This window comes from Canis aureus, chromosome 25 (genome assembly GCF_053574225.1).
Source record: "Canis aureus isolate CA01 chromosome 25, VMU_Caureus_v.1.0, whole genome shotgun sequence".
NCBI lineage: Eukaryota > Metazoa > Chordata > Mammalia > Carnivora > Canidae > Canis > Canis aureus.
In genome coordinates, this window is record NC_135635.1 from 6,488,510 (window position 1) to 6,512,562 (window position 24,053).

The 24,053-nt window shown below is 38.3% G+C and overlaps 1 long non-coding RNA gene across 1 annotated transcript in view; it reads left to right on the forward strand.

Moving 5' to 3' along the window:
- The first annotated feature begins 5,950 nt into the window (after window positions 1–5,950).
- The window catches only part of LOC144296908 (uncharacterized), a 74,939-nt gene continuing 56,836 nt past the window's right edge, over window positions 5,951–24,053 (forward strand). Inside the window, exon 1 of the long non-coding RNA XR_013363840.1 lies at window positions 5,951–9,955. This is a non-coding gene — a long non-coding RNA (uncharacterized LOC144296908). The remainder of the gene's footprint in view (window positions 9,956–24,053) is intronic.

Genomic DNA, 24,053 nt, shown 5'->3' on the forward strand with positions numbered 1-24,053 from the left:
TATCATCTCCGGGGTTTGTTCCCTGCCCTTGTTATGCTTCCACTTCTCATGACCTTGATCTTAACCACTTTCTGAAGTTCACTGTTTTCCTGTGGTCCTGAACACCATCTACCCACATTTCCCTAAAGTGAAAGAAGCTGCTCCCAACTATCTAAAACAGGTAATACAATGCCTTTAAAAAAATAAATGTGGTAGTCTATCACACAAAGCCTGATCTAGAAACTCCCACCTTTAGGTCTCACCCGCTAGAGATCTAGAGTCATGTCTCCCTGACTCTCCACATGGTGGATTCTGTGCAAGAATATGAAGGAAAGAAAGAACCACTGTGCTCCCTCTACCCTAAACAATGATTCCCACACCTGGGAAATTCAGATGCCTCATTTAGGTGGATAGAAACCAACCAGTTTCCAAACAGACTAAGAACTCTGGTCTAATCATTATTCTTTGACCAGACTTTGCTTTTCTGCCTTTTGTTCCTCCTCTTGGATTGCTCACTCCCTTTCTTTGTTCGGATATATCCTGCTTATCTTTCAAAGACCTGCTAAATCCTTTCCTTACTGAAGCCTCCTCAACTCTTTCAAATGATTTCTCTCATCTTAACTACCACATTAAACTTTTGCAATCCTACACTGCATTTTACTTAATTTAAATGAATTTGGTACTAGAGGGTACAATGCAGCACACTAGTTTTAAAAAGAAAACAGCCTGGACTTAGAGCTGGAGACATGGACACATATCTCAGCTCATTAACAGCCATATGGCATTGATAAACCCCTCCATATCTTTAGATCTGACTTCTTTATCTTAAAAAAAAAAAAGGCCAATAATCCCTTCCTACCAACATCACAGAATTATTCGAGAGGTTCATTAGAGGTGATGATAGATGACAAAGGATTACCCAAATATAAGGCATAAAATTAATTTTACTCTGAATGTTTATGCCTTTCCAACTAAATAAAGTTTCCAGAGAGCCAAATAGCCTTTGGATTTCTATGGCCCCTGCTGCATCTAACACTATCCTTCATTATACCCAGCAGGCATTTCATAGAGTCTGTGTAAGCTCCTCTGGTGAGGAGGCTTTCTCTGGATTCAAAGGAAACTCCCAGGGAATCAGGAGAAAGGAGCAGGATGATTCTTAAAGAGTTGAAATGAAGGGGACCAAGGTAGCTAGTTACTCAAGGACTTCTTATTTTGGACACAGTCTAGTTGGGAATTATTCAAAGAATACTTCAAATTGCAAAAGCATATCATACTTCTCCAAAGGACATTCGATATACTCAGCAGTCACAGGCTGGACTATGACATCATTTCTTCTAGGAATCAAAGTGCTAGGAAGCGGCTTAGGGCAGTACTTCTTAAACTTTAGTGTACTTCATAAAATACTGATTCCTGTACATTAGGTCTGGGGTGGGGCCAGAGGTTTTACCTTTCCAACAAGCTCCTAGGTAATTCCATCTGATTAAAACACAACTGTTGGGGAGTGAGGAGTAGACAATGAGAGGGAAGTGGCAGGAGATTAGACTGGAAAAGTAGGTTAGGGCCAAGGTGTGAAGGACATGTAACATAATGACAGAGCTGTAAGTAGTCACATAGCAGTAAATGGTAGAGTGTGGGTTCATACCTAAGTCTACTTAATTCTAAGGACTAAATTATTAACTATGGAGCTAGGTTTCCTTTTCTCCAAGATTGACCTTTATGTATCTCCACCACAGAGCAAGAAGAAGTTTATCTTCTCAATCACAGTTCAGAATCAGAAGGATCTACAAGCACTCATTGTACTTTCTCCCAGTATTTAAATTAGAGCAAGGTACTGTGTTAGTCCAAGAGACTAACACATCAGCACACGGACAGTGCACCAACAAAGAGCTACCAGGCAGAAAGGTAGAACCACATGGACCAGGTTTTCTCTCATTTGTGTAGTCTCTTGGTCTGGCTATACTTCTTGGTTGTGTAGGCCACTAGCTGTAGGATGGGACAACCATCATGAAAAAAAGACAAGAACCACATCGGGGCATTGGGTGGCTCAGTCAGTTAGGCATCTGACTTTTGATTTTGGCTCAGGTCATGATCTCAGGGTTGTGAGACTAAGAATCAAGCCCCTGAAACAAGCCCCACATCAAGCCCTACGTCAAGCTGGGTATGTAGCCTGCTTAAGATTCTTTCTCTCCCTCTCTCTCTACCCTGCCTCCCCATGTCTGGAAAAAAAAAAAAGAACCAAATCAAACAACCATGTTTATTGATACCCTTGTGATGACAAAAGAGGACAATTAGAAGCCTCTGGGAAAGGCTGATGTCAAAGGAAAAGAAATATTTGTGGGAAAAAAAAACAACATGGCAAACAAAACAAAAAATTTTCATTTATGCGTAACCATTTCTTTATAAATTTCTGTGTAAATATACTAGAAGTAATGGAAGAATAACAAAAAATTAGAGGTAAGAAACAAAATGCTTCACTACCACTAAGCTGGCTCAGAAGACAAGAAAGCCAACTACCTGATAGAAACTTTTTGCTGCACCAATCTCTCAGAGTTCTTTTGTTCCTCTTTGGAATAAATCTACTTGCCAGACCTCTTCTGACACCCCAAAGGAAAAAGATACTTCAGAAAAAACAATTTCTTTAGGAAAAGAGTCAGAACAAGCCAGTGTCATACCTCTAATGAGGAGATACCAACTCCAGCTCCAGAAAGACAAGACTGAACCATCCCTTCCAATTTTAATCATCTATGATTATAAAACAGAAGTAAGCACCTAGCACTACCCTGTTGTGAGAAAGATCAATAGCTCTTAATTTCTGGAAGCCTTGGGGTTAAGGGAGGGGGCAGAGGAGGTAAAAGGATACTTGGGGATAATGTTTAGCCTAAATCTTTCTGCTTCAAGTTCCAGGAAAGATAATATTATTCTTTTTTTAAGATTTTATTTATTTTATTCATGAGATATATATATAGAGAGAGACAGAGGCATAGGCAAAGGCAAATCCCCATGGGGAGCCCAATGTGGAACTGGACCCTGGGACTCCAGGATCACGCCCTGAGCCGGAGGCAGATGCTGAACCACTGAGCCACCCAGGCATCTCAAGATCATATTATTCTTTGTTGGTAACAAGACTCTTCTGTAGTGGTCATGACTGTTAGGTCTCCAGAGGAACTTGGTTGATTTAGGCATAGCAACTTTTAATTACTATACAAAATTCTAAGAACATCAGAGTTTTTATTAATCTCACTTCCTCACATAGAGTTATGCAGCTCTAACTTCATTAAGGATAACTCCATGCAAGAGTACAGCAAAATTTAGTAGCACACTTTGATCTAACTTCAAACTATACCTAGGACCCCAAGTGTCTAGGTCTTGCTTACTCAATTATCTTGTATTTGATCAATTTATCTCTCTCAAACCGCTAGTTGGTTTTCCCCCAAAAGACTCTTTTCCTCTCCTGAACCACTATATACCTTCCACTTTAATGCAAATAACCCCACAATGGTCATTTCAGCAAACAAACCCATTAGTCTACTCATGGCTTTTGTGAGAACTAAAGTGGTTCACACTAAAGAATGTGAAAATAAAAATATCAAGATTCATAAAAGTATGGAGACAGAATAGCAATTGGGCATTTATCCTTCTAATCCTCAGCACAATTGTTCTAGAAGTGAGTCTAGATAATCTAGATCCAGGTGATGTTACTGGAGGACCAGGCAAATCTCTCAGCAATTATCCTGAAAACATGAAGGTCCAGTCTCCCTGACTCCTCCCAAGAAGCTCTAAAAACCCAGTGTAACACACCCCTCCTCACAAATATAAAATCTATACTCATCCCTCTAAAAATAACAAGAGAGAAATAAGGGCTTTGGTATTGGCAAAATCTTACCCAAGTACCTTTTTTTCCACTCAAAGGTGTCCTATATAAATTAAATCCTTCATAAATTGAATCAAGCATTATTAATAGTTAAGTCTTTCCATGAGCCCACAATGTGGGACCTCTAAGAACTATTCTACTATAGCACTTAAATATGAAAACTGAAAACCCATTTTTCTGAGGATTTTTACTTTCAATATGAGGCTCAGGGCATTCCAAGACAGACAATCTGCAGTCCCACAATAACACTACATTCTGGGCAACATTCAATTCTGTCATAGTTAACTGCTCCCAGCCATCCATGCCCTTGTCAATTCCCAGAATATTGTACAAATGAACCCAAAGCATAAACACACACACAAAAAAATGGTAGAGTAGAAATCATTTACCATATATATGTAACTCTTGTAGTCAGAGAATTGAAATATCCCAGACCTACAATTCACTACAGAGAAGCTTATTCCTATCTTAATCTCTACAGACCTAAAATACCAGAAAACCCAAATTCACTAATTAAAAATTGCTTTCCTTCAAATTAAATGGTATAAATAAATGTCCATGCTCAGGAATATGACCAAGAGCAAGCCTAATTGGCATTCTCAATTCACAATACACATTCTGGAATTATACTGCATAACTTTCCCCATTTTTTCCCTCAAAACTGCAGTCCTAAATATTTCATTTCAAACACATTTACCTCTCCATTTCCTGTTAAAAATCACATCTAATTTTCTATCTTAAACCTACTCTTCTCTCTTGGCTTTTTCTCAGCCTTTGATCCTTTAGGGAAAAAGAGCTACTATTTACTTATTGAAGGCCAATGGATCAAGTATTGTGTTTAAATTATCACTAATTCTTTCAACAACACTGAAAAGTGGATAATATTATTCACATTTACAGATGAGAAGGTAAATGGTGTACCAAAGGAGAAGTCTGGAATGAGAATTCTCTATACCTCACAGGTAAACCCAAAAAGGATTCCTATTTTTTCAACCTCAACCTAGAGTAAGGGAAATGCCACACTAGCTCTTTTCTTCTATCATTTCACTAATCAAAGCTTTGAGCAAGCAATTCCAATTCTCCTTCCTCACTATAATTCCTACCATATACTGTGGAGAACCAGCTACAGAGCTTATCTGAGAACTGAATCTCGTAGTCCTCAGCACACTGGGGATAGGTGAGGTCCAGTGTCAGCACACTAACTCTTGACCACATGGTTCTCCAGATACAGCTCCTCCACTCCCTACTCCTTGAGTCAATAGCCTATTCTTTTACCTCTTCAACATTTTTTTCCTCTGCTTCCCAAAGTTAATAATTCCTATGGCCACTATGCTAGCTCTCTTAATTAAAAACTGGAGGAGACAAAGCCTCAGGGTCCAAGTCCGAGTCCGGTTTGAGTCTGAGTCTTGGTCCCCCTGTCCCTCAGATTAAAATTCAGTGAGACTCAGTCTTTCTTCACATGGTTGCCTCCAACTATCCTGGATCGCCAGCAATATACTAGTTATGCCAGTTGCCAATTTATTGCTTTTGTTACCTGAATGTGAAAATGGATCTGGGCCTTTTATTTATTTTTTTATTTTTTAAGTATTTATTTATTTATTTATTTGGTCTGGGCCTTTTAAATATTTCTCCTTTTTCATCTGACATCATGTTAAGTTTTGTAGTAAAGGGTACTAGAAAGACTTTGCAGGACAAGAGGGTTTTCCCTTCTAGTTCTGGTTCTCTGTTCTTTACCAGGTTGCTAGAGCAAAGGTTGAAAAACTGTGGCCCATGGGCCCAAACCAGCCTGCTGCCTATTTTTGTGTGGCTTTATAGGCACAACTCAAGTGGACTAGCACTTTTAACTTCGGATAACAAGACAAAATGTACCTAGTTCTACTTCATGCTCCACTCCCAACGTATGCCTCCCTGGCCTGGGCCATGTCTTACCACTCTCTAGGGCCACATATACAGTTCTGAATTCTCCACTGGTGGCACTGAAAAATACATTTATATTTTTAAAATGAATTCCAACCTGGGCACCTGGAGGGCTCAGTTTGTAGAGGATGAAACTTTTTTTTTTTTTTTTTTTTTTTTTTTGAGAGAGAGAGAGAGAGAGAGAACATGCATGCACTGTGGAGGAGCGGGGAGCGGGAGAGGGAGAGAGAGAATCTTAAGGAGGCTCCACACCCAGCATGCAGCCTGATGTGGGGTTCAATCTCATGACCATGAGATCATGACCTGAACCAAAATCAAGAGTCAAACACTTAACTGACTGAGCCACCCAGGTTCCCTAAGCATGAAACTGTTGTTCATGAGTTCAAACCCCAAATTGGGTGTAGAACTTATTTAAAAATAAATAAGTAAAATTCCAATCCTTAAAATCACTTTCACTATTTTAAAAAAAAGATCCTGAAGCTTTTATCTCTTTGTCATTAGACCTAACTTTTAACAAGTTAGGAGTAACTACTAATGAGAAAAATGTATATGATATAATAGTTAAGAACTTGACATTTTTTTCAACAAAATACTCCTGTTTCACCAAATGTGAATAAAATTAAGATGGATCAAAGAGTTAAATATAGAAAATAAAAGCAGGGAATAGTTTAGGTATTTATCTGATTTTAAGAAGAAAGATTTTCTAAGCATTAAGTTAATGGAAGAATTCACAGAGGAAATTACTGACATATAATATATACTGATTATATAAAAATCTTAAAATTTTGTACATTAAAAAAGTAAAAGAAGAGTAAAAAAGTAAACTGAGGAAAAATCTGCTCCAAAACTCTATTAGTTATTCCAAAATTAAGAGTAAACCTCCAAATTAAGAAATGTAGGCATGAAAATATGTGAAAAATAAGCTCTTCCTTTGACTATAATAAAACAACAAAATAGGTAATGATTTTTGACCTATCAAAGTAACAAAGTAACAAAGATTATTTTTTAATAAAAACATAGAGATAAGAGACTTTTATTTTTAGATCAGACAGATTAATCACACTACACTCAACCTCTCATACAACTAAAAACCTTGGACTAAAATATGTAAAACAACTACCAGAATACTCCAAAAAGCGAATGCAAGCAGGTTAAGGGTCTTAGGACTTAGGGGACAAAGTAGCTGCAAGTTCCTTGGGTTTTCTTTTTTGAGCTAGGCATAGGATATATATATATATATCCCTGCCTAGATGCTAGTGCAGCCTAAAAACCCAGAACTTCCAATGGCCCAGACAGGGGAAAAAAGAGAGAGAGAGAGAGAGAGAGAGAGAGAGAGAAGAATCTATTCTCTCTAGCTGTAGGACTGGCAAGGGAGGACTGTGGGATGGAAACTTTCTGATTTTTATACCCATCCCACTCCAGGTGATTATCCCCAAACTAGCAGCACTCCTTCCCCTCCCCATCAGCAGTGATGTAGCTCCTGAAGACCAAAGCCCTATTTCAGGCTTCTATTCTCTACCAGGGAGCGCTAATAAAGAGTAGAACTAGGGGTGCCTAGATGGCTCAGTTGGTTGAGTGTCCAACTCTTGATTTTGGCTCAAGTCATGATCTTGGGTCCTGAGATTGAGCCCCATGTAGGTTCTGTACTAAGCACAGAATCTTCTTCAGATTCCCCCTCTTCTTCCCACTCACTCTCTCCAATAAATAAATAAAATCTTCAAAAAAAAAAAAAAAAAGAGCAGAGTTACTCCCCCTTCCCGCTGTGCAGCAGTGGCAGATTCTGGATAGCAACACTGTAGGGACTCAGCAGAATGGAGATGACAGAAGGAAGAGTCATTGAGCTTGAAGATAAATATATTCGGTATAAATAAGGGAAGGAAAAAAAGATGAAATGAGTTGAAAATAGTCTTAGAGACCTGTAGGACAATATCAAAAGGAACAATATACATGTCACAGATGTCTCAGAGGGAAAGAAGAAAAAGATTGGAGCAGAAAAAAATATATAATACATACATATAAAATGGTTGAAAACTATCCAAATTTGGTGAAAAGTATAAATTTACAGATCCAAAAGCATAGCAAAACCCAACAGATGAACTTAAAATTATAGTCAGGCATGTCATAATCAAATAGCTTAAAATTGAAAGAAAAAAATCTTTTTTTAAAGAAGATTTTATGTATTTATTTGAGAGAGATGGAGCAAGCACAAGCAGGCGGCAATGGGAGAGGAAGAAGTAGGCACTCTGCTGAGCAGGGAGCCTGGCATAGGGCTAGATCCCAGGACCCTGGGATCATGACCTGAGTTGAATAACTGACTGAACCACCCAGGTGCCCCTGAAGAAAAAATCTTAAAAGCAGACAAAGAAATACAAGACATTACATTTAAGCAAACAGTCAAATGATGGTGGTCAGGCCAGAAATTAGTGGAACATTTAAAAATGACTAGTTATTGGGGCACCTGGGTGGCTCAGTCAGTTAAGTATCAGACTCTTGGTTTCAGCTCAGGTCATAATCTCAGGCTCCTGAGATTGAGCCTTAGTGGGGGCTCAGTAGGGAATCCGCCTGATATTCTTTCCTGCTCTCTCTCCCTCCCCCTCCATCCCTCCCCCTGCTCCTTCTCAGAGGCGCTCTCTCTCTAAAATAAAATAATCTTTAAAATGACTAGTTGTTGGTCCAAATGGCTTCTAAAATCTCTTCTGTGGGTGGCAAATTGAATTTGGTATTTGCATGTAATTAGATGAACAACTGTACACATGAAAAGGAGGTACCGAATAATTTACTAAAGCGTATTACCTTCTCTGAATGAGGTTTAGAGAGAAAAAGAAAAGGCCTTACTCTTCCCTAGGGCACTGATTCCCAAAATGTAATCAAGCCTTTCAAGGGACTATCACAAGGTAAAAACTTTTCATAAATAATCCTTAGACATTATTTACCTGTGTTGACATTTACTTCAATAGTGCAAAAACCAATAGCAGGTAAAACTGCTGGCCTCTGAGCGTGAATTAAAGCAGTGGCACCAAACTGTACTAGCAGACACTATATTCTTTACCACTAAACGCTGATAGAAAAGAAGGGAAGGAAACAAGTTTTACTTGAAATACCTTTGATGAAGCCATGAAAATTATAATTTTATTAAATTTCAATCCTTGAGTATCCTTCTTTTTAATACTCTGAGTAGCAAAATAATTATTTTATATATTTTATATTTAAATAGTTATTTTAAAATTTATATTTATTTTTATTTATGTCTGCATATCTAAAGCAATTCTGCTGTGGGCTGAAGTTTTTTCCAAAGAAAATGTAGTGAGCAGCACTTGCCCTGCTTACTCTCCCTTAGTCCTGTTCACTTTACCTGCCCTGATCACCTAAGTCTCCTGCCTCTTTCCTTGCTGTAGAATAGTTGTCTTCAGAAAATCTCAATTTCTGGGTCTTCTAAAGTTGTCCTTCAAAAATTCGCCCCCTTCCTCACCTCCAGAAGTGAATGAAGGCTCACAACAGTTAAGATTTATCAGGGACACAGGCAGAGGCTTGCCTGAGAGGTGGAGGGGCCCTTAGAAGGCCAGACGAGTCCAGATTAAAACTTGGTTCCAGGACGCCTGGGAGGCTCAGCAGCTGAGCGCCTGCCTTTGGCTCAGGGCGTGACCCCGGGGTCTCGGGATCGAGTCCCACATCGGGCTCCCTGCATGGAACCTGCTTCTCCCTCTGCCTGTGTCTCTGCCTCTCTCTCTCTCTCTCTCTCTATTTCTCTGTGTGTGTGTCTCATGAATAAATAAAGAAAATCTTTAAAATAAATAAATAAAATGATGGTTCCCAGGAAATCCTCTTGGGAGAGGGGCAGAGCCTCCCACAGTGCCACGGCCCACAGAGGAAGATAACGGATTGGCCGTGAAGGCCGGGAACTCACACCCCCAAGCGCCTCCAAGCCCAGTCATTAGGGCGGTGCTACCAGGTGGGAAGAAAAGAAAAACCCCACACCGCCTCCAACTCTGCTCCCAGCAGGCCCCTCATGATGACGTCGGCAAACGTTAGCCAATGAGAGCAGCTGCTCCAGGGGCTTTCCCGCCCTTTCTCTCAGGCGGAAGACCCGCGGCTCCTCAGAGCCCCAAGGAGGGCGCTCAAAGGGCACCTCCCCTCGGGAATAGCGGGAGCGAGAAAAGAAAGGTCCAGGGGAGAAATGCGACTGGCAGGGTAAGTCCAAAAAGCGAAAGGAACGCTGAGAATGAAGGTTATTTCTGCGGGGTTGGGGAGAGGAACGTGCTGGCCAAGGGGACGGCCACGAGACTCTTGGAGGTGAGGAAGCGACTCACGAAAGGTCTGGTGTGTGCAGAGAACAGGGAACAAAACATCTGGTCAGAAAGGGTGGCATGGGCAGAGCCACGAGACATCCTTGCTCCTGTAGACAGACCACACATATTTCTGGATAATTCACAAAAAAAAATCCTTTTTCTTCCTGTGTCTCCTTCATCTGATCTTTCCTACTGTGGGCCCCGTGTAGCGTGCTGTAGCAGCCTTGAGCGCTCAGCCTTTCTCGTTACCTCATTCTCCTGCCCATTAGCAAGCGTTTTACCAGACATGTTATTAAAATTAACTCCCTCCCCCACAAAAACCACACAAAAAAGCCAAAGAAAACAACAAAAGGTTGTTGTTGAACTGGGGCAGTTCAGTGGTTTTCTTTTGTTTTTTTTACTTATTTATTTATTTATTTATTTATGAGAGAGACAGAGAGAGGCAGAGACACAGGCCACGGGAGAGGCAACTCCCTGCAGGAGCCCTTGCGGACAGGATGACGCCCTGAGCCAAACGCAGACGCTCAACCACTGAGCCACCCAGGCGTCCCAGTGGGTTAAGTTTCCTACCCTTGATTTCTGATTCAGGTCATGATCTCTCCATCCTGAAATGGGAGGCGGCCTCCTGCTCAGAGTTGGGCGTGGAGTCTGCTTCAGATTCCCTCTCTCCTCCTTCTGTCCCTCCCGACCCACATGTTCTGTTTCTCTCTCTCTCTCAAAAAAAAAAAAAAAAAGAAAAAGAAAAAGAAAAAAGAAGAAAAGAAAAAAACCCAAACCAAACAAACAAAAGACCCCTCCCAGTGTTACTGCTAGTTTATGCCTTTAAAGATGTGTAAATGATAAACACACCAAGATACTTGTGAATAAGATACCTCCAGGAGAATGTCAGTTTTTGTTTTTGTCATGGTGGGACTTCATTCTGAAACATTGGCTGTGCATATTAGGATCACCTGAAGGGCTTGTTAAGAAAAGAGCTTGTTGGATCCTACCCCATGTTTCTGATTTAGTAGGTTTAGGATGAGGCCCAAGAATTTGTACTTATTTGTTTCAGGTATACAACACAAAGATAGTTGTATATGTTTTGAAATGATCACCATGCTCTCTTGCTTTCATTCTGTTACAAATTTTTTTTCTTGTGATGAGAACTTACATATACTCTTTGCAAATTTCAAATACTCAATACAGTGTTACTAACTATACTCACAATGCTATACATTACATTCCTATGACTTATCAACTGGAAATTTAGACCTTTGACCTCCTTCACTTCACCTACCTCCCCTCCTCTGGCAAACACCAATCTGTTCTCTGTATCTGAGTTGGGTTTTTTTCTTCTTTCTTAGATCTCAGAAATGAGTGATATATTATATATATATCTTTCTTTGATGTCATTTAGCATTATGGAACTTGAAGAAGTTCCACCCATATTGTCACAGATAGCACACAAAGATTTCATTCTTTTTTTATGGCTGAATAATATCCACTGAATAAATATATATGACATTTTCTTTATCTATTCATCCATCCGTGGACACTTAGGCTGTTTCCATGTCTTGGCTATTGTAAATAATGCTGCCTGTGCATGGAGGTGCAGATATCTTTTTGAGTTTCATTTTCTTGGGATAAATACTTGCAAGCGGAATTGCTAGACCATATGGTAGTTCTATTTATAGTTTTTTGAGAAACCTTTGTACTGTTTTTAATAGTGGCTGCACCAACTTACATTCCTACCATTGGCATAAAAGTGTTCTTTTTTCCACATCCTCACCAACACTTATTATTTCTTGTCTTTTTGATAATAGCTATTATCAAAATAGGTGTGAGGTGATAGCTCACTGTGGTTTTGATTTGCTTTTCCTTATGATTAGTGATGTTGGGCATCTTTTTCATGTTGGCCATCTGTATGTCTTAAGATTTTGCCTTTTTAATATGTTCCCAGTTGATGCTGTTGTTGCTGTTCTGGGGACCACATTTTGAGAACCACTGGACTAGCATATCTAAAAAGAAAAAATATACCAAAGTTCAGGCACTGAACTAAATGAGTGATTTATTTTACATGCAGTTCTTATCAAAACTGTAACAGATGGGGTTAATATTTCTTTTACAGGGAGTAAACTTGGCTGAGGATAATGACTGAGATTACTCATTCTTAGAGAAGCCTGTAATTTACAAAAACATACCACTCCACCCTCAAGCTGGACCCCAGCTTCATATTCTTCTTTGATCTAAAGAATAAGCAGGCTGAGAGAACACTCTTGTGCTATGGTTAAAAATACCTTTGCTAATAAAGACAGGCATACAAACCAATGGAATAAAGAACCCAGAAATAATCCCTCACTTATACAGTCAAATGATTTTTGACAAGGGTGCCAAGACCATTTGATAGAAAAAGGATGGTCTTTTTAACAAATAGTGTTGGGAAAATTGGACATCTGCATGTAAAAGAAAGTTGGACCCTTACCTAACACCATATACAAAAATTAACTCAAAAGGGATCAAAGACCTAAATGTAAGACCTATAACAATGAAATTCTCAGAAAAATACATAGGATAAAGTTTCATAACATTGGACATGGTAATGATTTCTTAGATATGATGCCAAAGGCACAGATAACAAAAGAAAAAATAGACAAATTGGTATTCATGAAAATTTTAAAAATCTATACATCAAAAAACACTATTCACAGAGTAAAAAGGCAACCTGTAGAATGGGGGGAAATATTTGCAAATCATTTATCTGGGTATCCAGATAATAACCAGAGTATATAGAGAACTCCTAAAACTCAACAACAAAAAAGCAAACAGCCTGATTCAAAGATGGGCAAAGGACTTGAGTAGACATTTCTCCCAAACTACACAAACATCCAACAAACATATGAGATGCTCAGTATCACATCTCACACCCATTAGGTTGGCTGCTATTTAAAAAAAAAAAAACAAACAGAAATAAAGTGTTGGGAAGAATGTGGAGAGATTGGAACCCTTGTGCACCATTGGTGGGAATGTAAGATTGTACAACTGCTATGGAAAACAGTGTGATGGTCCTTGAAAAATTAAAAATAGAATTACTATATGACCCAGCAGTTCGACTTCTGGGTATAGAGCTAAAAGAATTGAAAGCAGCATCTCAAAGAGATTTGTACACCTGTGTTCATAGCAGCATTATCCACATTAGCTAAAATTTATTTATTTATTTTTAAAGATTTTATTCATTCATTCATGAGAGACACAGAAAGAGAGGCAGAGACACAGGTAGAGGGAGAAGCAGGCTCCCTATGGGGAGCCCAGTGTGGGACTCCATCCCCGGACCTGGGACCATGCCCTGAGCCGAAGGCAGATGCTTAAACTGCTGAGCCATCCAGGCGTCCCAACAATAGCCAAAATTTAGAAGCAAAGCAAGTGTCCATTGATAGATGAAAGGATAAGTAAAATGTGGTATATACATACGATGAATATTGCTCAGCCTTAAACAAGAAGGTAATTATGTTAAGTGAAATAAGCCATTCACAAAAAGACAAAAACTATACAATTCCATTTATATGAAGTACTTAGAGTAATCAAAATCATAGAGACAGAAAGTAGAATGTTGGTGGCCAGGGCTGAGGAGAAAGGGATAATATTGAATTATTGTTTAATAGGTATAGTTGCAGTTTTACAAGATGAAAAGAGTTATGGAAATGGATGGTGGTGATGGCTGCACAACAATATGAATATATCTATAAATATATTCATATGTGATACCAATCAACTGTACAGTGAAAAAATGGTTAAGATAGTATGCTTTATGTTTATTTTAACCCAATTAAAAAATTTTAATACATTTACTGAACTGTGTTCCCTAGAAGAGTAGCTGTGGGTGAATCATTTCACCTCTCTTCAACATGGGCATATTGGACTACAGCAGTTATACCATCAAGAACCCTGACTTGTTGCTACTTTTCCTCTGTAGGTCCCATGCTTTGAAAGATTGTGTCTTGCATAATACTGTGTTTGCTATGAAACTATTTGTTTTATATTTCTTATTAATTAAAGACATTTTTGTTTCTGGTTAGCACTAGATTGAACCATGATTGCCACCCTGAGTTGAGATGTCAGGCAAAGGCAGAAAAACAAGATTTTATATACGTAGTTATGAGATTTCTGTTACAACATTTCAAATATTGAAAATTGTTATTTAACTCCTAAAGGTTTAGAGACCACAGGCTTGACACCACAGAAATGGTTGATTTTCAAGGTTCTTCCTCTTAACATATATGATTCTATGAAGGTATGGCTTCCTATAGGCACAGTGCTGACATAAGGTTATGGAAACTTGTACTACATCAATCATAACTGGACTGACTGAGGCTTGAGTGTGTAGGATAATGCTATCGATATCTGGTTCTTTACTTTGCCCAGAGATGAAACAGAAATGAGAAGTGAAAATGGAGTTCAGAAAAATGCAGTGCAATTTTTGGTATCTGGAGACCAGTTCAAAGAGATATGTGGTCTTTGAGGCCAAATTCTTGGACTTCTATTATGAGTGATAAATGGTCACTGCACTTGAACCAGATAAATTTTTCTAAATAATTATTCATTTCCTATGAATTGTATAGAACATTACCTAACAATGGAAAAAAGCCTCTAATTAGTGTGAATCTCATAGACATTATATAGAGTGAAGAAAAGAGACGTGAATACATTTTGTATGATTCCATATATATGAAGTTCAAAACAGGCAAAACTAAGCAATAATATAAACCCCAAATGTTTAGTGTTTTCAGCAATTATTATGGTGGTAGTCTTAGCATTGTTATTCTGAGAATATATTGATGTGGGATAAAGCAAATGAGTAATTATGAAATTTTCTAGTTCTATTGTCTCTTCATCCTTAATAATCAGGATTACTAACGTAGGAGAAAGGCGGTATAGATGTAATACCAAAAAAGTTGAGTTAAAAACTCCGTAGTCTTGAATTTGAATTGGAAACATCAGCATGAATTCACAAGGTACAAATATAAACATAAATACAAATATATAGCTGCTACATCCACTGGAAATGCCTAAAAACAATAAGGAAAAGAAAATAAAAAGAACAGTCGCCGTGAGTATCCCTAGTATCTGTATTGTAGTCTTGAAATACCACTTCATATTAGAAGAAACCAGGGTTTCTTTTTTTTTTCCTTTAAGATTTTATTTATTTATTTGAGAGAATGAGCAAGAGAGCACAAGCAGGAGGAGCTGCAGAGGGAGATGGAGAAGAGGAGCCCATCAAGGGGCTCAATTCCAGGACCCTGGGATCATGACCTGAGCTTAAGACAGACACTTAACCAACTGAGCCACCCAAGTGTCCCTGAAACCAAGGCTTCTTATAGAAGTAGCCAATTCCAATCTGAAGCAGGAAATGTACAAGATAAGCTTGGAACATCTTGAGACATGGGATAGTTATGAAGCTTTCAAAGACTACTAGGGTCATCTCAAAAGACCTCAGCAGCCAACTGAAGATAATACACTAGCCAAAGAAGGGATAATTCGAGTATCAATAAGGATAAGAAAAGCATAGATTGAAACCCATGAAATATGTTTAAATCCACAAGTTCATAATAGATATTTAAAAAGGAAAGAATTGAAGATAATAGGAACCAATTCATTACCTGGTAAATGAATCAAGCATTCATTTGGCCTTTCCCATATGAACCATACCACTGCATACCCAAATAGCACGTGAAATGGATGAAGTATCTCTTTATATAAAAGTATCCCAACTAACATATGGAAAAAAACTAGAATATCACTATTCTGCAACTCATGATAAATTAAGAGATTGATTCATCATGCATCAATAGCTGTTAACACTACAAAGAGAAAACTAGGTATCATTTGCCTCCTCTAGTCTTGGCAAACACTCTCTCTCTATATATGCTACTACTCAGCCATCCAAAAAAATGAAATCATGCAATTTGCAATGACATGGATGGAACTAGAGGAAATTATGCTAGGTGAAATAAGTCAATTATAGAAAGACATAATATGATCTCACAAAGTAACACTGTGATTGGGTATCTAAGTAAATTTTATCTATAGGGAGAACAAACTAGAGTAAGGGCAAATATCTAATTGGTAAAGAAGTAGCATTCATTCATTTAGTTGATAGAGAAATTTTTAGCATTTTGTGGGTTGTACAATGCTCTTGTCTGAAGTGGGTGTTCTTTTGAGATCATTTATGTCCGATTAAAAAACAACATAGCTTAGCTATAAGTTTCAAATCAGTTGCTAGGTATAAGAGATAGTTATTTTTCTTTCTCACTACATTCCATTTGTAGAAACCTTACATTAGATGTTTCTCATTTAAGAATTATGAAAGCTAATTTTTCTTTGCTCTTGGTGTTGAAAAATAAAATTCAGGCTCACAAATGTTGAAGGGCTCTCTAATCAATCTTGGACCTAAGAATAAGTTTTCCTTTTGAGTAGTGATTGGGACCTTTCTTCTCCCCTCAGAAGTTACTGCATTTTGAACAGTGTAAGAACTCTTTGAAACACATAAAGAAATATATTATTGTCTTTGATCAATTAACCATGATCATACATAAAGGTTTTGAAGTGACCTTGAAGTCAGACCATCTGGGTTCATTTTCTGACTCTGACACTTTCTACCCTCGTGATTTTTTAGAAAATTAGTTTCTCTGTACCTCAGGTTTCCTTATCTATAAGATACATTTCATACTGCCTATGAGACATTGTTGAAATGATTATATAACTCATGAAATCTACAGGAAAATAAGCCCAATGACTGCAAAGGTGGTTCAATATTTGTAAATAAATCAACATGATACACCATATTAATAAAGGAAATATATTATCCTTTATTAATTCATATGATTAATATTATATTAATATTATTATATTATCCATATGATCCTCTCAATAGATGCAGAAAAAGCATTTGACAAAGTATGACAACAATTCACGATAAAAGTCCTTAATGAATTAGGGATAGTGACTTCAACATCATAAAGGCCGGAATCCCTGGGTGGCGCAGCGGTTTGGCGCCTGCCTTTGGCCCAGGGCGCGATCCTGGAGACTCGGGATCGAATCCCACATCAGGCTCCCGGTGCATGGAGCCTGCTTCTCCCTCTGCCTATGTCTCTGCCTCTCTCTCTTTCTCTCTCTGTGACTATCATAAATAAATAAAAATTTAAAAAAATAAAAAAAAAACATCATAAAGGCCATATATGAAAAACCCATAGTTGCTATAATCCTTAATGGGGAAAAATTGAAGGCTTTTCCTCTGTAACCAGGAACAAGACAGGGATATCCACTCTTGTGGCTATTATTTAACATAGTACTGGAAGTTCTGGCCAAAGGGATCAGGCAACAAAAAGAAATAATAGGCATCCAAATAAGCAGCAACTCTCACTAGTTGCATGATACTCTGAAGAAAATCCAAAAGACTACCAAAATGCTAGAACTGATACATGAATTCATTAAAGTCACAGAATACAAAACCAACATATAGAAATCTGTGGCATTTCTATACACAATAATAAAGCAGCAGAAAGAGAAATTAAGGGATTACTCCCATTTACAATTGCACCATGAACAATAAGAGACTTAGGAATAAACCTTGCCAAAGAGATGAAAGATCTGTACTCAGAAAACTTAGAAAATTTAGGAAAGAAATTGAAGATGATGGACACTGAGGCTCCTTCCACAGTTTGGCTATTGTAAACATTGCTGCTATAAACATCAGGGTACAGGTGTCCCGGCATTTCACTGCATCTGTATCTTTGGGGTAAATCCCCAGCAGTGCAATTGCTGGGTTGTAGGGCAGATCTATTTTTAACTCTTTGAGGAAACTCCACACAGTTTTCCAGAGTGGCTGTTGAAAGATGAATGGATAAAGAAGATGTGGTATATGTATACAATGGAATATTACTCAGCCATTAGAAATGACAAATACCCACCATTTGCTTCAACATGGATGGAACTGGAGGGTATTATGCTGGGTGAAATAAGTCAATCAGAGAAGGACAAACATTATATGATCTCATTCATTTGGGGAATATAAAAAATAGTGAAAGGGAATAAAGGGGAAAGGAGAAAAAATGAGTGGGAACTATCAGAAAGGGAGACAGAACATGAGAGACTCCTAACTCTGGGAAACGAACAAGGGGGGGTAGAAAGGGAGGTGGGCGGGGGGTGGGGGTGACTGGGTGACGGGCACTGAGGGGGGCACTTGATGAGATGAGCACTGGGTTTTATTCTATATGCTGGCAAATTGAACACCAATAAAAAAATAAAAATAATAAATTGAAGATGACACAAAGAAATGGAAAAACATCCCATGCTTGTGAATTGGAAGAAAAAATGTTAAGATGTTTGTACTGCCCAAAGCAGTCTACATATTTAATGCAGTCCCTATCAAAATATCACCAGCATTTTTCACAGAGCTGGAACAAACAATCCTAAAATTTGTATGGAAACAAAAGACCCTGAATAACCAAAGAAACCTTGAAAATGAAAAGCAAAGCTGGAGGCATCACAATTCTAGAATTCAAGTTATATTACAAAGCTGTAGTCATCAAGACAGTATGGTACTGGCACAAAAATAGACACATAGATCAATGGAACAGAATAGAAAAACCAAGAAATGAACCCAAAACTATATGATCAACTAGTCTTCAACAAAGCAGAAAAACAATATCCACAGGAAAAAGTCTCTTCCACAAATGGTTCTGGGGAAAACTGCACCACTCTCTTATGCCATACACAAAAATAAATTCAAAATGGATGAAAGACCTAAATGTGAGACCTGAAGAAGAGAACATATGCAGTAACTTCTTTGACATTGGCCATAGCGACTTCTTTCTACATATGTCTCCTGAGGCAAGGGAAACAAAGGCAAACATAAACTGTTGGGACCTCATCAAGGTAGAAAGCTTCTGCACAGTGAAGGAAGCAACAAAAGTAAAAGGCAACCTTCAGAATGGAAGAAGATACTTGCAAATGGCATATATCATAGAGGGTTAGTATCCAAAATCTACAACAAACTTCACAAACTCAACACCCAAAAAACCTATAATCCAGTTTAAAAAATGGGGAGAAGAGAGGTGCCTAGGTGGCTTAGTTGGTTAAGCGTCTGACTCTTGATCTCAACTCAGGTCTTGATCTCAGGGTCATGAGTTCAAACTCTGTGTTGGGCTCCATGCCCAGCATGGAGACTACTTAAAAATATGCATATGTGTGTGTGTGTGTGTGTGTGTGTGTGTGTGTAAAAGAGAAGTACCAGATGATCCAGCAATTGCACTTTTAGATATTTATCCAAAGGATACAAAAATACTGATTCAGCAAGATACATGCATCCTGATGTTTATAGCAGCATTATCAACAATAGCCAAATTATGAAAAGAGCCCAAATGTCCATCAACTGATGAATGGATAAAGAAGATGTGGTCTCTGTATACAGTGGAATATAAAAGACATCAAAAAAGAATGAAGTCTTAACATTTGCAACAGTGTGGATGGAGCTACTGTGTATTCTCCTAAGTAGTGTAAGTCAGTCAGAGAAAGGCATATCATATGATTTCACTCATGTGGAGTTTAAGAAGCAAAACAGATCAATGGGGGCAGGGGGAGAAAGGCAAACCAGAAAACAGACACTTAACTATAGAGAACAAAGGGTTACTGGAAAGGAGGTGGGTAGGGGGATGGGTTATGATATGTATTAAGGAGGGCACTTGCGATGAGCACTGGGTGTTGTATGTAAGTGATGAATCACTAAAGTCTACATCTGAAACTAAAAAAAAAAAGAAAAAGAAAGCCCAATGAGAGCAAGAATCTTGTCTGTTAACCACTCTATTCTCAACTAGCACTGTGACAAGAACATAGTAGGTGATCAATACATATTGGTTAAATGAATGAATATAAAGCACTTATGACCTTTCAACATATTAAACACGCAAAAAGTTTGGCTCTTATATGTATTATTATTATCACTATTTTTATTCTCCTGAAGATTAAAGTGAAGCCTAAATGAAATTACCCAATGAAGCTGGACCATTGTCTCATTCTCTAGAACTGTAATGCCAATCTAGTTATAATACTATTTGGATATAATCATATTACAGTAGCTGTGCTTTGCTTATATCTTCTAATTTGCTCTAAACTCTTGAGTATATTCATAAGCTTTCCATCATCAAATCTGTCACCACAGTGTTCTACAGTGAACTCCTTCAGTGAAGCCACTGAAACCCTCATTCTTATCTCTCTACAAAACCACTTCAAAGTCTATGGCAATTTCACTTGGAGCCTGATCCTTACCACATCATAACCTTGAGATATGCCCGAGTCCTGCTCTAACTCATCTTTAGCACTTGGGCCTCCTTGAACTTGCTTCTTAGTTACATTTTTCATTTTCTTCTTTAAGGTGGAACAACTTGGATAAGGTCAGATAAGATCTGCAACTGTAGGATAAACTTTTTTCAAGATTTAAAAAGGCTTGTTATGTTTTGGTCTTTCTACAGTGAGATGGAATAGGCCTTGAGTTTGATCATATTTTTTTCTGAAAGTTCTGTGTTAATTATTAAATAATGGCTCATTGCGAGAGGAAATTATATACTTGGTTTTGAGCACTTTACATTTGAGTTAATAAAAGGAAATATTCCAGGAGAAAGTGGAACTATAAAAGTAAACCTTAATAAAAGCTATGTCTATAGAAACAGTTTAAATATTTTATTGAATAGATTATATATCCTATGTATATTAAATACATTCCTCCCTGACCTTCTTCTTCAAAACCCAAACCTTGACCCTCTCTGGCAAAGCCCAGAATTGGAATAAGACTCAGGAATAAAATAAAAGGGCCTGATGCTCATATTGCTTGGTGATTAAAAATAACAAAAGCTTTTTAAAGAATATTAACATGTCACTAAGGTCACAAAAATCAGTTTAGAATGTTGGCAGACTCCTACCTGCAAACTGTCTGTAATTTTAAAATGGGTTATAGAGTCTGAGTACTTTTGGAAAATCCTGTTTTCCCATATGAGCTGTTTTCTGTATAAGTACTATATTTTGACACTCATTTAGCCAAGCCAGCTAGTCTGGATTAGTGCCTGTTGACATAACTATTGCATAATATTCCAGAGTTTAATTATTCACTTTAGACAGTTTTTACTATTACAAACATGCTACAGTAAGTCTCTCTTTATAGTCCTCTTTGTGTATATGTGCATATAACTCATTAGAAGACATCTTTAGAAATGGAATTCCTAGTAAAAGTATATGCATATAATGTTTTGGTAGATGTTGTTAAATTGCCCTCTAAAGAGGCTGAGCCAATTTAAATTAATGCCAATGGTGTTTTACTGTTTTAATTTGCATTTTCCTGTTGGTACAGCTGAACATCTTTCCATGAGTTTAATTATTCATTTGTATTTCTTTTGTGAATTGTTGTTTCTATCCTTCCATAATGTTTTATATTGTTTTATTCTTGACTTGTAGGAACTCTTTATATATTGTACAAGAGAGAATATGGCAGGTATCAGATAAGAGCTAGCCTGTAACTAGAACCTAGGCCCAGAAGTTCCCTACTTAACAGAAACAATTTCAGAGAACAATAACATCAAACAAAAGTATTCATGACTCTTTTGGAGCAAGACAAAAATGCAACCATTCTAATCATATCTGAGCACAGATAAGGACAAGAACACGGTGAAAATTACCAAAAAAATGACCAAACATATTCTCCCAGCCAAATGACAGCCTGCTACTGCTTTATCAAGTACAACTTTAGCTCCATTGAAGTGCTACCATGTCCTAGATAATAATTAAGTTATCCAATCATGGAATTGCCTCACTTTCTGGCAGACTGTCCCCAAACTTAACACAAGCTCAAATTACAAGACAATTCTTTCTTTACCACCTCTTATGAGATGTCCAAGATTTCCCCATGGTACATAGTCTTTTTTGTTACAACCTGTAAAACCCAACTCTGCTTGCCCACAGGTATGTTTCCTGGCACTTTTGGCTGGTGGGCATAGACATTTAAATATTGATTGCTCTCAAGCACAATGCAGATATTTTGCCCTTTCTCTTATCTCTTAATCTTGTTCATGGTATCTTCTATTAATAAGTTGCTAATTTTATGTTGTCGGTTTTATCAGTCTCCTCTATAGCTTCTTAGCTTTGTAACTTAGTTCCCTGCCTTAGGTCATAAAAATAGTATCCTATATTTTCTTTTAAAACTTATTTTTTTAAATATTTCATTCTTTAATCTAATTGGATTTTAAATTTGTGTGCAGATAATGAGGATTGAAGTTCTTTGCAAATCTAGGACACTTTAGGACTTTATTCACACCCATTACTTTCTCTGGGCGCCTTTCGTTCTCTCTGTACCTCTCCTTTTTGACAGTCTGGGTTAGGAGTCTTTGTATTTTGTCCTGATACATCACAGCAATCATCACTTTTGTCTTAGATAAATTTGCTTGAAAGCAAGGGCAGCGTTTGTTTTAACCTTATTGTCTAGTATGTTGCCTACACTGTAGGAGTTTTTTATCGACTGCCCTCCTTACTTCATCTACTGGAGAGCAAAGACCAGATATTATTTGGTGGGCCTTTACCGAAGTATTTAAGATTTGATCTGAGAATGAAAGAAACCAGAAATTTTAGTCCTTGGACTGTTGCCGTGGCAACGGGGCGGGGTTTTCAGGTTGCAACATCAGTTGTGCTTTATGATTGGCTAAGAAACTGACCACGTGCCTCACTCCCGTTCACAATTTTCTCCCTGCCTACTACACTTAAAACTAAAATTATTCAAGCTGCACGAATAATTTATCTGCAATTTCGCTAAAGTCCCTTTCTGAGGCTCTGGTTCCTTCTTGCCTTAAAGCTAAGGGGACACACACAGCGGGTTCCTGTCCTCCAGTGACCACAGGCATTAGACTGAGGAACCATGCGGGATCCCGAGGCTACTGCAAGAGATGCTGGAGAAGGATTGGGTGCTCAGAATGGGTAAAAGCCCACGCTGCCTTTCTTTTGAGTACTTTCCCATATTCTGAAGGCTGAGTGGGCGTAACCTGGCCTGTACTCCAATCGCGGGGATCTTGCACTAATGGTCAGAGCATGCATGCCCCCTAGGAAGAAAATTGGAAGACTGGAAGCAGAGAGGTGTCTTGAGGGGAATGTAGTCTAAGCGGCTTCTGGGTCCCTAGTCTAAGATGGGGCTAAGAGGCAATTCTGCCCCAAGATGCTGTCTTACTCATTTGCCTCAGAGGGAAGAGGCTGTTAGGCTTTTTATTAATGAGATATAGAAAAACGAGAAATCTGTGAGAAGATAGCTAAAAGCAATCTGGCATAGAATTTGGCAGCTTCCTAAACTTCACCCTCCTGAAGAACAGGCTCTCATCTCCTTCCATCTCCTCTGAAACGAGGGTTTCAGAATCTGACTAGAACTTTTGGTCACCTAGCATTGGAGTGAAGGAGTGGGATTGTGTTTGTTTTTTTTTTTTTTTTTTTTTTCTCCCAAAGAGTGCTAATGGGAAAGCTTGAGGAAGATGCTTAGGACAGTGCTGGCACAAAGAAGCCAGTAGGTAGGTATATGGCCTGTGATGAATCTAACGTGGTAAAGAGCTCTTAGATTACCCATTGTGGGGTAGGGACTTGAGAGAAAGAAATATATGGTTTGGGTCAGAGAATCCATGGGTCTGTCCTTGCTCATTAGGCTCCCCATAGTATATCTTGAACATTCTCTCATTTCACAGAAGAAAAAAACTGAGAGATAAAGAGCCCTGATCAAGGTCCCACCGATACATAGCAACAGCATTGAAATTAGTACCCAGGGCTTGTTCTCCAGTGATTCACCTACAGGCAAGCCAGTGGAGTGTGGATATCAGCTTCTCACACCTCTGAAGGTGGTTATAGGTGAGGGAGGCAGTGCCAGGAAAAGGTGTTACCAGAGCTTTGGCCTTTCTAGCTGAACAAGTGGATGTCTCTTGCTCCAGGGACTCTCCATTGGAGTTTGGCTA